General features: G+C 42.5%; 1 long non-coding RNA gene across 1 annotated transcript; it reads right to left on the reverse strand.

Moving 5' to 3' along the window:
• Positions 1 to 8,297: 8,297 nt before the first annotated feature.
• Positions 8,298 to 9,646, reverse strand: LOC117674131 (uncharacterized). Its single transcript, XR_004593696.3, has 2 exons — positions 9,469 to 9,646; positions 8,298 to 8,727 (listed from the first exon to the last, which is right to left on the reverse strand). It is a non-coding gene; the product is annotated as an uncharacterized LOC117674131 (long non-coding RNA).
• Positions 9,647 to 13,085: the final 3,439 nt, after the last annotated feature.

Here is a 13,085-nt window from a genome sequence, read left to right on the forward strand (position 1 = left end):
ACTGGTGGAACGTCTTGCCTCCAGAGCTTGTGGGTGCTCCATTACTGGAAGCCTTTAAGAAGAGACTGAACAGCCATTTGAAATGGGTCTCCTGCTTGAGCTGCGGGTTGGACTAGAAGACCTCCGACATCCCTTCCGACTCTGTTATTCTATTATTTGTTATATTCATTATAACTTAGTAAAAATTTCTGAACCTAGAAGTAATTCTTCTTTCAGCATATCCATTTGTCATGCTAATCATTCAACGATCTGTTTCACACTAAGCCATAATGTGACTTGTTCGATTTTGGGTATTAACCCAGCTACCGTAGCTTCCAAGTCGGGAAGTGTGTGCTTTGTCATTGGGTCTGAACATACAAAACTGACTTCTGTTGTGACTTAGAAAATATGATGGCTTGACTCGATGTGCAAATCCGGGTGTAGCTATTTAAGCACCACTGGGTTCTGACGCACTAAACATTCCGTCCAATGAAAAGTCTTTCCCTACCATCACTATTCCCAGTTGGGAGGTGTGTGTATGCGTACGTTTCTTCATCTTCTCAAAAACCTTACTAGTCTTTTTAAAGAGCTGTGTTGCCTATGACTATTTTTTCCAAGATACCATTCCTCCAACTGACCAGATGGGGGTGGTGTCTGCTTTGCTTTAATCAACAGAAGACTGTGTTGTTATTGTTATAAAATGGGAGAGTTTATATATTGCTGATAAGATGGGAGTGGGGTGGGGTGGGGGATACATACCAAGACTCACATTCATTTCTGTCTGACTGAACATTGTCGGCATATCGTATTTCCTGCTTAGTTGCAGCCTGGCACATCTCCTTGTTGTGTGTGTGTGTGTGTGTGTGTGTGTGTGTGTGTGTGTGTGTGTGTAGGGGTATGTGTGTTTACATTTGCCTAGCTCTCTGAACTGCAATAATGAATAGTTTCTGGGTAGAGGCCTTACTTTGACTCAGGGAGGAAAAAAGAAGGATGACAGATAAAAGTTATGGTGGGTGTGAAAGTGTAGCTTTATATTTCTTTATAGCAATAGCACTTATATACCGCTTCACAGTGTTTTACAGCCCACTCCAGCGGTGGGTTTCATTTACCTTTGCTACTGGTTCGCTCGCGCATGCACCACTTCTTTGCATGCGCACTTCTGTGCATGCACAGAGCATATTTGATGATGTCTGGGCGGGTGGGTGGAGCCTCCGGCCGCCGCTGGTACCGGTTCGCCCGAACCGGGGCAAAATGGTAGCAATCTACCACTGCCCCCCTCTAAGCAGTTTACAGCATCAGCCTATTTCCCCCAACAATCCGAGTCCTCATTTTACCAACCTTGGAAGGATGGAAGGCTGAGTTAACCAGGAACCGATCAGGATCAAACTCCAGGCTCTGGGCAGAGTCAGCCTGCAATGCTACATTCTAATACTTCACTCTTACTATGAAAAAAAAAGAGAGATGGATATTTGGGGAAAGAACAGATAACTAGTTTGATTCAGGTGATCTTCACAAGGCTAATGATAGCATTGCACCCCTTATTTATATACTGAGGATGATGGAAGGAACGAAAAGCCCAAGAATGTTCCCCCCCCCAATCTCTCCAACTTCTCCATCTGTTTCTAGTGTACAGAATATTTTGACAGGGCTTCCTGGAGGAAAACAATTTGTTAGGGTGGGGTGTTGGTAGTGCTAGTGTGTTGGTTCTTCAGTCGTCTGCAATCTGAAATATTTCAGATCTCTTTTAGCCACACATAGAAAGTGTTCATATTATGAGTAAAAGCAGACGTCTTTTAAATATATGTTTTTATTTTATTTTTTATTTTATATTGGATTTCTATACCGCCCTTCTCCCTGAGGATTTTGCAGTCTTAGGATTTGTGTAGGTGCTACACAAATTTCAAAATTAAAAAGCTTAAAAAAAAAACACCCCTCCTTTAGTATACTTGTGCTCCTTTTTGCTTCTCACATTGTTGTATCTGCGGGTTTGCTTGATGAAAACCATCCACCTGGTTTTCCTGGATGAGGATATCTTGGTGTGGAACACAGGCCCCGTGTTAATAAGCTTTATTGGTGAGCATCTGGGTCAGCGGTGAAATCCAATTTTTTTTTTACTACCGGTTCTGTGGGCGTGACTTGGTGGGTGTGGTGTAGCTTGGTGGGCATGGCAGGGGAAGGATACTGCAAAATCTCCATTCCCACCCTACTCCAGGGGAAGGATACTGCAAAATCTCCATTCCCACCCTACTCCAGGGGAAGGATACTGCAAAATCTCAATTACCACCCTACTCCAGGGGAAGGATACTGCAAAATCTCCATTCCCACCCCACTCTGGGGCCAGCCAGAGTGGCATTTGCTGGTTCTCTGAACTGCTCAAAATTTCCGCTACCGGTTCTCCAGAACCTGTCAGAACCTGCTGGATTTCACCCCTGATCTGGGTGCAGCAAAGAGCCCAAACATTTTCTTACAACCCGCAATACTGTCACAAGTGCATTCTCAAAGTTGTATTCATTTTGTATAAGGATTGTCGTTTTGCCAAGCATCGGTTATGATAGAGAGTTGTTCCCAACTGAAGCTGTCCTATCAAGCAACAAGATAGACCCAGGATTTTTATTTTTTTTAAATGCAAGTTTAGCTCTGGATGCCAGAATAGCATGCCTAGCTTTTACAAGAAACGATAAAAAGAGTTGGCCAAACAGAGATCAAGCCAATATTAGTGAATCAGATTGTTTAGGCTCACAATCATAGCCTTCCAAGAGTTTCAGAAAGAATAAGATTTTTTTTACAGGAAAATCCAAAAGGCAAGGGGAAAATCTGTCAGAGCAATAGAGAGTTGAATCTGGTATGTTGGCTGGATTCAACCCCATCCCCTTGACAGGGTGGGCTTGTTTGTTTAAATCATTTTTAGACCCACCCATCTCCCCAGTGTGACATTGAGTGGTATACAAGGGTTAAAGCCACTAGCACAAGATTTACAAAAAAAACCCAATGCCATGATACAATCCAGTTCCTAAAGAATAATCACATTAACCAGTAGAGCTCATTTAACTGCATGGCCCCAAATGCCTGGGGGACAGCCAGTTCTGTGATGTTTTACAAAAGTCGTAGTGTCAGGGCTACCCTAATCTCTGGAGGGTTGCTGTTCCACAGGCAGATTGCTGCCCTAGAGAAGGCATACCGTGGAACGAATAAGATGACGTTGTGTAATAGAAGAGCCCTGGAGCACGCCCCCTAGATTTGGTGGGTGAGCAGACACAAAGGGAGACAGGCAGTTCTGCAAATAGCCTGGCCCTATGCCATGTAGGAATCGCACCCGGAAGCCCACTAGGGAGCCAGTGCAGCTCACAGAGCCTATATAAGCGTAAAATTACTGGTGCCAATCCATTTCTGGACCAGCTGCAGCTTCCAAATGCTCTTCAAAAGCATTTTGAAGCACCTTAGAGCATGGCATAGTAAAACAAACAGGAGGTAGCTAATGTGAGTCACCATGGGCAAGATCTCCCAGCCCAGGAAGGGGTTGGGGTTGACGTACAAGATGACATCAAATAATATAAGGGATTGTAGCTTTCAGAAAGGAAATGTTATTTGTATTCTCATGCAAGAGAAGATGAGGATTGATGCCCTCTCACCATCTTCTGCAGGAAAGATGCCAGTGCACTGGGTTATACTTGTACTCCAGCTATGGAAAAGCATACAATAGCTTGCTGCAAATAAAATCACCCATTCAGTCACAGCTGCAGAATTGCCTAAAAAGGCTGGTTTTTAACTTCCCAGAAGGGGAAAATGCAGAGTTATATTTGCAGGTGTTCCAGTTGGGTTAACTGCAAGGGTTGCTCTTGAAGTTCTTGCCTGTGCTGTATCTGGGAAAGCTATGCCACCACCTCCCTGCCCCCCCAAAAAAGAGCCATTCTTGCAAATACGAGAGATGCACTTGGCTGCAGATGAAGGAAGAGATGGATTTTGTGAGAGGAATTTGTATCGAGGCCAGGAGATCAAATAGGTTGACTTGGAGAAGGACCATTAAGCCCTGGGCTGGAGATTTCTCGGTGCCATTCTACAAATAGCTAAATTGGTAGCTCATAATTTCACGATCACAGAATTTCTAACATAATTTAATCAAGAATAAGGGGCTAGCACTGTGCCCGCAAGAATGCTGTCTGAATAACAAATCTCATTTATATTCTGAGTTAATAATAGCTTCTAGATGAAATTACACTTGGCTGTAATAGATTCAGATATTACATGCGGGACAAAGTTGTAATCTGAACTCGGCAATTGTGTCCTTCTCTATGCCTTACCTTAATCCTGTCTTTATAGTCTGAAGTGTACACTTGTATGGGATTAAAGAGCTAAACCAATTTAGCAATTTCATCTTTTAGCAAAAAATATTTCTCAATTGCTCTGGTGTTCTAGCATTCTGCAAAGGCAGTATAGGAAAGAAATTATTTGAGTCTGATCCTTCTCCGTCTATTTTAACCAGAAATTCTGGATTCATCGTGCTAATTCTGGTCATAAGGACATTTCCAAAAGCACATGAAACAAGGCAGTTGTATAACCAGGATGACTAAATACTTTTTAAGAATGAAGTATTTAATACTTTTTAATTTTCTTCTTGAATGAAATATTTTATAACACAACTATTCACCTTCCAGTTTGTAGAATATATTTTACCTGTTTATTTCTTTTTGGTTTTATATTCAACTTTCTCCAGGATCTTGAGGTTCCATTATATGAGTTTCCCTTGAAACTACTCTACTCTGGCATAAAACTGGGAGAAACCACTCTGGCATAAAACTGACCTAAATCAGGAATGGGAAATTATGGCCCTTTTATGCCTTGTGGACTTCAACTCCCAGAATTCCTGAGCCAACCATGCTGAAGCCCACAAGTCATAAAGGAGCCGTAGTTCCCCACTTCTGACCTAAATCATCCAATGATCCACTTGACTGAATGCAGACTTGCCCAGTGGTCTCCCCAGTCCTAATCTAAGAGTTGAAATGCCTCATATGTTGGGTGGATGACTCACTTTTTCACTGTCTTGCTTGATCTCATCTAATAAGGTTTTTAAAAACATCTTCATGCTCCTCTAGCTCTTCATTCAAAACCACATCATTCTTAAATTCCCTGTTCTTTGGAAACTGATCAGCCAGAACGCTGTCAGGGCGACTTCATAAATTGCATTGAATGAGCCTAAAGTCAATAACATTAGAAGAAGCCACTAAAGTCAAGAGATCAAGTCAAGACTGAGGGCGACTTACCACGTAACAGAATAACTGAGGATATTAGGAGTCGATCAAAGTTCAGGAAAACAGGGTTTAAATAGAACAGGAAAACCTCTCCATGAAGAGCCAATAACTTGTTAGAGTGGATAGGAATGAGTCCAAGTCTCGGATCTGATATCATCCTTACAAGGTAGAACAGACTAAGAAACAAATGGCATATAGGTTAGGACTGTAGTACTTTTATTATAACAGTCCTTGTGAAATCGAATACACTCCCCCCTCTCAATTTATTTTGCGTGAACTAGTGAAGAGCTTGTTGGAAGCATTTTCTCTTTTTAGTTTCTTGGCTTGGGCTCAAGCCCCACTTATCTAACTGGCAACAGCTCTTCCATATGTTCTTTAAGGCCATTCCCTATGCCTTCTATATCTTCTCCATGCTCTTACACCTTCATTGGGTAATAAGATTGCTGAATCCAGTACCCAGTGATGAGAAGGATATTTCATGATTAATCCAGCTACCATTCTTGGTCAATAGAAGGTTGATCAACTTTATTTCATTAGGACGAGAGCTGAAAATTCTTTATAGGTCCCTGCAATTTTAAGGGCTAAAACTAAGAAAGCAGGAATTAAAGCTGGGCAGAAATGTTGTGTAAACATGGAGAAGATTTCCTTCAACATAGGAAAAAAGAATAACTAATAAGGAATTTATTTGAAAAAATGTTTTAAAAAGGCTTGGAAATAAACCCTGGATCTGACATGCACCTAAATGAAACAAACAAAATGTTAAAAAGTTATGAGATTTGTGTAGTTACTTACCAAGCACATCTAAATTATATTAAAGTAACCAAAATATCTGTACAATCTCCAAGGCATGTCACAACTTTTGAGCACCCCTAATGTTTGGAAATTGAAAGGGGGTGTTGGCAATTCCTGCCAATTTAGTGTCATCTGCAAATTTGATGAGTACCCCTTCTATTCCCTCACGTAAGTCATTTATGAAGATGTAGTTCCATTAAGGACAACTCGTTGAGTGCAGTTTGTCAGCCAGTTACAAATCCATCTGGTGGTGATGCTGTCTAACCTACAGTCAAGCATCTGCATTTTAGAACCTCTTGGTGATTGCGAGGGCTGTGGTTGAGATGTAGCTCTTGCACACCAATGTATTATATCCAGTGGTGAAATGCAAAATTCTTTGCTACTGGTTCTGTGGGTGTGGCTTGGTGGGGGGGTGTCATGTGACTGGGTAGGCGTGGCCAACTTTTTATTTTTACTTTTTAAAAGAATTTTTTACTACCTAATAGGTCGCGCGGCACAGCTGTGATCATTGGAACCTTTTTTTTTACTTTTTAAAGCATTTTTTTACTACCTAATAGGTCGCACAGCACAGTTGTGATCATTAGAACCTTTTTTTTACTTTTTAAAGCATTTTTTTACTACCTAATAGGTCGCACGGCACAGCTGTGATCGTTGGGACCTCTTTTTTTACTTTTTAAAGCATTTTTTTACTACCTAATAGGTCACGCGGCACAGCTGTGATCCTTGGAACCTATTTTTACTTTTTAAACATTTTTTTTACTACCAGTTCGGTCGAATCGGTAGTTTTTATCGCTACCAGTTTGCCCGAACCGGAGCAAACTAGTAGAATTTCACCCCTGATTGTATCTCTTGATTTGTTCTTCCAGCCTGAGTTCTTGTTTGCTGATGGGAAGGATTGCGTCATACTGAGCGCTATACCAATCTGTTTTGGTGATAGGATTCCCACTGTCTCAGACTGACATCTATATATCCAGTTTCCTGAGTGGCAATCTCTGAAAAGTTCATGGGTTCCAGATAATTGGTGTAATGAATAATTAATTCCACCAGTACTTGCATTTGGCCATATGTCTTGCTGCATGTCATTATGTTGATATGAGGGAAAAACAGGTCCACAGAATCAATTTTATGTCTGCAAAGGTCATGACTTGAATGACTTACAGTTTCACAACTGACATGTTGAAGCTAGAATGTGATCCTTTCTCTATTTTGTCCTTTTGTTTTTATGCCAGGAAGAGATTTCAGCTTTCTTTGTCTATTACAGATGCAAGACTAATTAAGATGTATAGTTAAGATCTTTGTCCCGTAGTCTTCCAAGGATGGTACCATATTCGTTGGAGGCTATCTGAAGCACAGAACACAGAGGATTAAATATATGTGAACATATATATATGCCATGCTATGGAGAGCTTCCTAGGGCATTCATCATTTGGTGAAAACTCAGGGGGTTTATGCAATGTGAAAGGAAGAGTCCTGAAGTGATACCAGATGTTGTTGTGGCAAAGTTGAGAAATCTCTGACGCGTGGATCTAAATGGTATAACTTCCGTCAGGATGACTCATGAAGACTTTTCCAATCAGGAGAAGGTGATACCATTTCAGAACTAGTACCAGGAGTGAAATCCAGTAGGTTCTGACAGGTTCTGGAGAACTGGTACTGGAAATTTTGAGTAGTTTGGAGAACTGGCAAATACCACTTCTGGCTGGCCCCAGAGTGGGGTTGGAATGGAGATTTTGCAATATCCTTCCCCTGGAGCGGAGTGGGAATGGAAATTTTGCAGTATCCTTCCCGTGCCACGCCCACCAAGCCATGCCCATAGAACCGGTAGTAAAAAAAGTTGGATTTCACCACTGACTAGTACTACTGGGAATCTGGAAAATTAGTCGCCTGTCAGAGAAAAACTGAAAGGAAATGCCTTTGCAGAAGCAGAAACTGATGGAGATGTAGAGTGTTTAGAACTTCTTCCCTCCATGCAGTTCTAGAGAGCCAAGATTAGGTACACTGGAAGGGGTGTGAGATGCAGTGTGTGGCTAAAGCTAAGAGCTGGCAGGAACAAGAGTGCTCCGGCTAATTAATCAAGCAAGCAGCACTGAAGAGACAGCCAACCCAACAGATTTAATCAGAATCAGCGTTCACTCTCAAGAGTTATTTGCAATTGAAATCGGTGTTTCCTAATCTTTCTCCAGACTGCTGGACCTTGGACAGTTCTATCTACAACCTTTTTTTGCTAGCTTGTCCCTTAAACCTGACTCTGCTGCCTGAACAATTGAGCTGCGAACATTGCTCATTCTATTTGTAATTTATCGTTTTTTTAAATTCCAAACTCTGGGCTTGCTTTTTTCCAGGTACCTGTTTCCCCTGCCAAAGGGATAGCTGTAAAAGGGGAGAGCCTCTGATAAGTCCACTGATGGTAAGAAGTCATTTGGCAAGGTGGCCTCTGCAACGGAGGGCTCCAACTTCTCTCAATATTTAGCAAGTTATTCTAATGTTCTATAAAGTCTGCCTTTACCGGATCTAATTTTGTCATTTCTTAATTGCCCTCTACAATTCAGATCCAGTGTGACTTCTCAAGCCTGAAGAAGGATAATTCTGTAAGATTGCATCCTAACATTCCAATGGAGCACATTATGGAAAACGGCAAATATTTCAGGGAATCTTCTCTGCTCTTTGGCATCCAGGAAACGTTATGCCTTTTGTTCACGTGCCCTCGAATCTGACAGAGAGAAAGAGGATGAACGATTCATAAAGACTTCTCAGTGTAAAGATTGTGGCATGCTGTTATGTATCATCCAGTGGTGGAATTCAGTTTCTTTTTACTACCAGTTCTGTGGGTGTGGCTTGGTGGGTGTGGCTTGGTGGACATGGCCGGGGAAGGATACTGCAAAATCTCCATTCCCTCCGCACTCCTGGGGGAAGGATATTGCAAAATCTCCATTCCCACCCCACTCCAGGGCCAGCTAGAGGTGGCATTTGCCGGTTCTCTGAACTACTCAAAATTTCCGCTACCGGTTCTCCAGAACCTGTCAGAACCTGCTGAATAGCACCCCTGGTATAATCTATATACGAAACATTACCACCGTTCTTCAGGAAAATGGCAGTCTCTCTGGGCATGACAGGGGCATGACTGCAGGAGACTGCAGGTCTACTGCTAGAGAAAGAAGAGCAAGGGACAGTGACCTCAAGCAGAAGATTTGGGAAGGTGACAGCTAGGTATTGTCCAGAAGGAAGACCAGAAGGAACCCCAAAAGCCGGCTGCATGACTTTGGGACAGTTCTCTTCTCTCAATGCAACCTCCCTCACAGGGTTGTTGCTGTAGGGAAAATAGGAGGGGGAAGGAGGATTAAGTATGTTCACTTGCTTTGAGCTAAAGCAATAAAGGCAGGATAAAAATCAATCAATCAATCAAACAAACAAACAAACAAACAAACAAACAAACAAACAAACAAAACTTTACCTGGGCCAAGAGGTATTCCAGTCTTTAAATCAGTGGCTCCCAATTTTTTGGGCACCAGGGACTGGTTCTGTGGAAGGATTTTTCCACAGTCTGAGGAAGGTGGTTTCGCATGCTACCTAGATCTCATGCACACATGCAGATGAAGCTTCACTCGCTTGCACAGCACAGTACTGGTCCATGGCCCGGAGGTTGGGGACCCCTGCTTTAAATGATCCAGTGTAGGCCACTCTGCAAAAGGGAGCAAGATCAGAGAAAATGATTTTAAAAATAGCCGAGGTTGGGAATTTAATGAACTATACATACTAAGTTATTCCTACTAATCCCTATTATTTGAACAGTGAGCAAAAAGGAAAAAGGCAAATTTCCTTACACCATCTCCGAATTGCCCACACCACTTGCATATGGAAGAGGCAGTTGGATGATTCAGAGCAATGGGGAGATTCTTCCCAGGGGCAACAGAAATCGGGAACAAGTAGGAAACAGCAGCTGTTGCCTGACGTTCCTGTCAGTGGTGGGTTGCTCTTGGTTTGCCCCAGATCGGGTGAACAGGTAGCGGCGGGAGGCTTTGCCCACCTGCCCGGAACTTCTGTGCATGCGCAGAAGCGTCATGTGCCTGTGCAAGCGTGCACGTGCCTACGAATAAATCGGTAGTGACGGATTTTGAAACCCGCCCCTGGTTCCTCTGCTGCTCATTGTGTCTTAGAGCAGGGGTCTCCAACCTTGGCAACTTTAAGACTTATGGACTTCAACTCCCAGAGCTTTGCTGGCTGAGGAACTCTGGGAGTTGAAGTCCACAAGTCTTAAAGTTGCCAAGATTGGAGACCCCTGTCTTAGAGAGATTTCTCGCAAGCAGCCCATAATTTTACTAAAGCCTTCCTGATGAGGGAAAACCAAACCATCCCTAACTGCTATCCTGAATCACATATTCTGGCTTCCTAAATATATTTATTCATAAACCAGATAAATACTCTAGGTGTGCCTGACACTAAGCCACTAGGGAAGACGCCACAAAACCCCTAATCCAGGCTCAAACTAGTAAATTCCGCCTCTTTATCAAATGTAGCCTCTAGGATTTTACCGGCTTGTTGCGTGAACACACCTTTGCATTCTCAGCATGGAGCAAAGCTAATTTGCCACACTGAAGCACACCAATCACTTCTCTTTGTTATGGTCTTCTTCACAGTAGGAAACGTCACTTCCGCTGCTTCCCTGAATGGGGAATGACCTTCTGCACGTGCCCAGAAGCCCGTTTTCTCAGCAAAGTGAAGCACAGCTATTTTATTTTACTTTTTTTAAAAAAATATTTTTTTCACAAGCCTTGGTAGAAACCAAGCACCCCTTTGAGGATTTCAACATCTTTTATGAAAGATCACTTCAGTCCAGTGGTGAAATTCAATTTTTCTTACTACCGGTTCTGTGGGCGTGGCTTGGTGGGCGTGGCATGGCTTGGTGGGCGTGGCTTGGTGGGCATGGCAGGGGAAGGATACTGCAAAATCTCCATTCCCACCCCACTCTAGGGGAAGGATATTGCAAAATCTCCATTCCCACCCCACTTTGGGGCCAGCCAGAGGTGGTATTTGCCGGTTCTCCAAACTACTCAAAATTTCCGCTACTGGTTCTCCAGAATCTGTCAGAACCTATTGGATTTCACCCCTGCTTCAGTCCATCTGGCTTCGTTACAGGAAATTGTATTTCTGTAAGTGCTATTAATCCTCGTGCCATTCTTTACGATCTGCAGTGCGCAGGGATGACTCAAGGGAAGACCCAATGAAATCCACTGTGCCACCTTGGAGATCCTTTTTTTCCCCCTTTCTTTTTCCTTTCTCCTGCCCCCCCCCACCCGCCCGAGCATTGGTTTATTTATAGAAATGCTGTATGCCTTGCTACTTCTTGGAAGCAGAAATAGCCCCAAAGTCGTCAGATGAAGAAAGCCAATTTACTTGACAAAAACATCCATTAAATTTATCACCCCTGGATGCTGCAAAATAATCAATTAGCATGCTTCACTTGGGAATGACTAATTGAACTGCCATGTATATAGGCAGCGGAGTCACTTGTGTAAGCTAAATATGAATACCTTTCGAAGGCAGGAAATGTGTTTTAGATAAATTGCTTATCCTCACAGTTTCCCACCCAGCGCCTATTCCCACATTCACCCTTCCCTCTGTTTGTTCTAAAAGCTCACCGATCAAAATACCTTCTGTTTAAAGTTGATTTCCTCCCCCCCCTTTGTTCACTTTGATTCAACGTTGTATGGACGAATAACTTTTGGGGGGGGGGTGCAAATAGTCCAATTGGACAATGGCTGCGATTATTCCCTTTCAATACTTTAGGCCTCCCACTTTCTTGGAGAAAGCAAGCATTTAAAGCAACACGACTGTCAAGCCCGGTATACCATAATCCAGGCATAGCTACCGGGAGGCATGAAAAATAGGATCTGAAATTTCCTAATCAACGTTGAACTGGGAACATCTGTACTAGGGAGCTGAGCATACTCCCATCAGTTCAGTGGGGACATCAATCTAAAGAAATATTCATGTCAGTTCAAGGAGCACGTGGATCTTTTTCTGTAGGCAATTTGCCCAATTCATTCAAATAATGAGCAAATAAATAAATCTGCTTCTTCTGTTTGAATGGGAGAGGAAGCCATTATGGCATGCACTGAACTCCTGAACTCATAAGAAGCGAATGAGTCAGGTCCAAAATCTGCAACAAATCACATCCTCTCATAGAATATTTTATGGTTAACCATCTCTTCTTTTTCTTCACTTGCCCCCAGGTAGACCAATTATTCCTTACTACAAAAACAAAAAACAAAAAACTCTCTACTGCAACGCCTACATAACACACGCATACCGAAACACACAGGTACACACAGAAAGGCATACATTCATGCATCTTTATTCATTTTAAATCTAGCACAGGCAGGGGTGTCAAACTTGTGGCCTGCGGGCTGGATGCGTCACGCGCTGGCCATGCCCACACCCGATATGTCACATGATGACAACGTGATGTCGCGAGTTTGACACTTGTGATCTCATGGATCTGACCCACACATGATGATGCAAGCAACATCATCTAGTGGCTCTGTATTTCAGTACAGGTAAATCCTTGACGTACAACCACAATTGAGCCCAGAATTTATGTTGCTAAGTGAGAAATTTGTTAAGTGATGTTTTGTCCCATTTTATGACTTTTCTTGCCACATTTTGTTAAGTGAATCACTGCAGTTGTTAAATTAGTAACAAGGTTATTAAGTGAATCCGGCTTCCCCATTGACTTTGCTTATCAGAAGGGGATCACATGACCCTGGGATACTACAACTGTCATAAATGTGAGTCAGTTGTCAAGCATTCAGAACGTAGATCATGTGACCAGGGGGATGCTACAATAGTCATAAGTGTGAAATATGGTCATAAGTCACTTTTTTCAGTGCCGTTGTAAATTCAAACAATCACTAAATGAACTCTTGTAAGGCGAGGACTATCTGTATTGAGGGCATGGCAGTTCAGTATATATCTGGATATACATTTAGCGTCCATTCAAAGTTACAATGGCATGTAAAAAAGTTATTTATAACCATTTTTCACACTTACGACCTCTGTAGCATCCTCATC

The sequence above is a fragment of the Pantherophis guttatus genome, chromosome 1 (assembly GCF_059756535.1).
Source record: "Pantherophis guttatus breed Tessera chromosome 1, ASM5975653v1, whole genome shotgun sequence".
In the NCBI taxonomy this organism is placed as follows: domain Eukaryota; kingdom Metazoa; phylum Chordata; class Lepidosauria; order Squamata; family Colubridae; genus Pantherophis; species Pantherophis guttatus.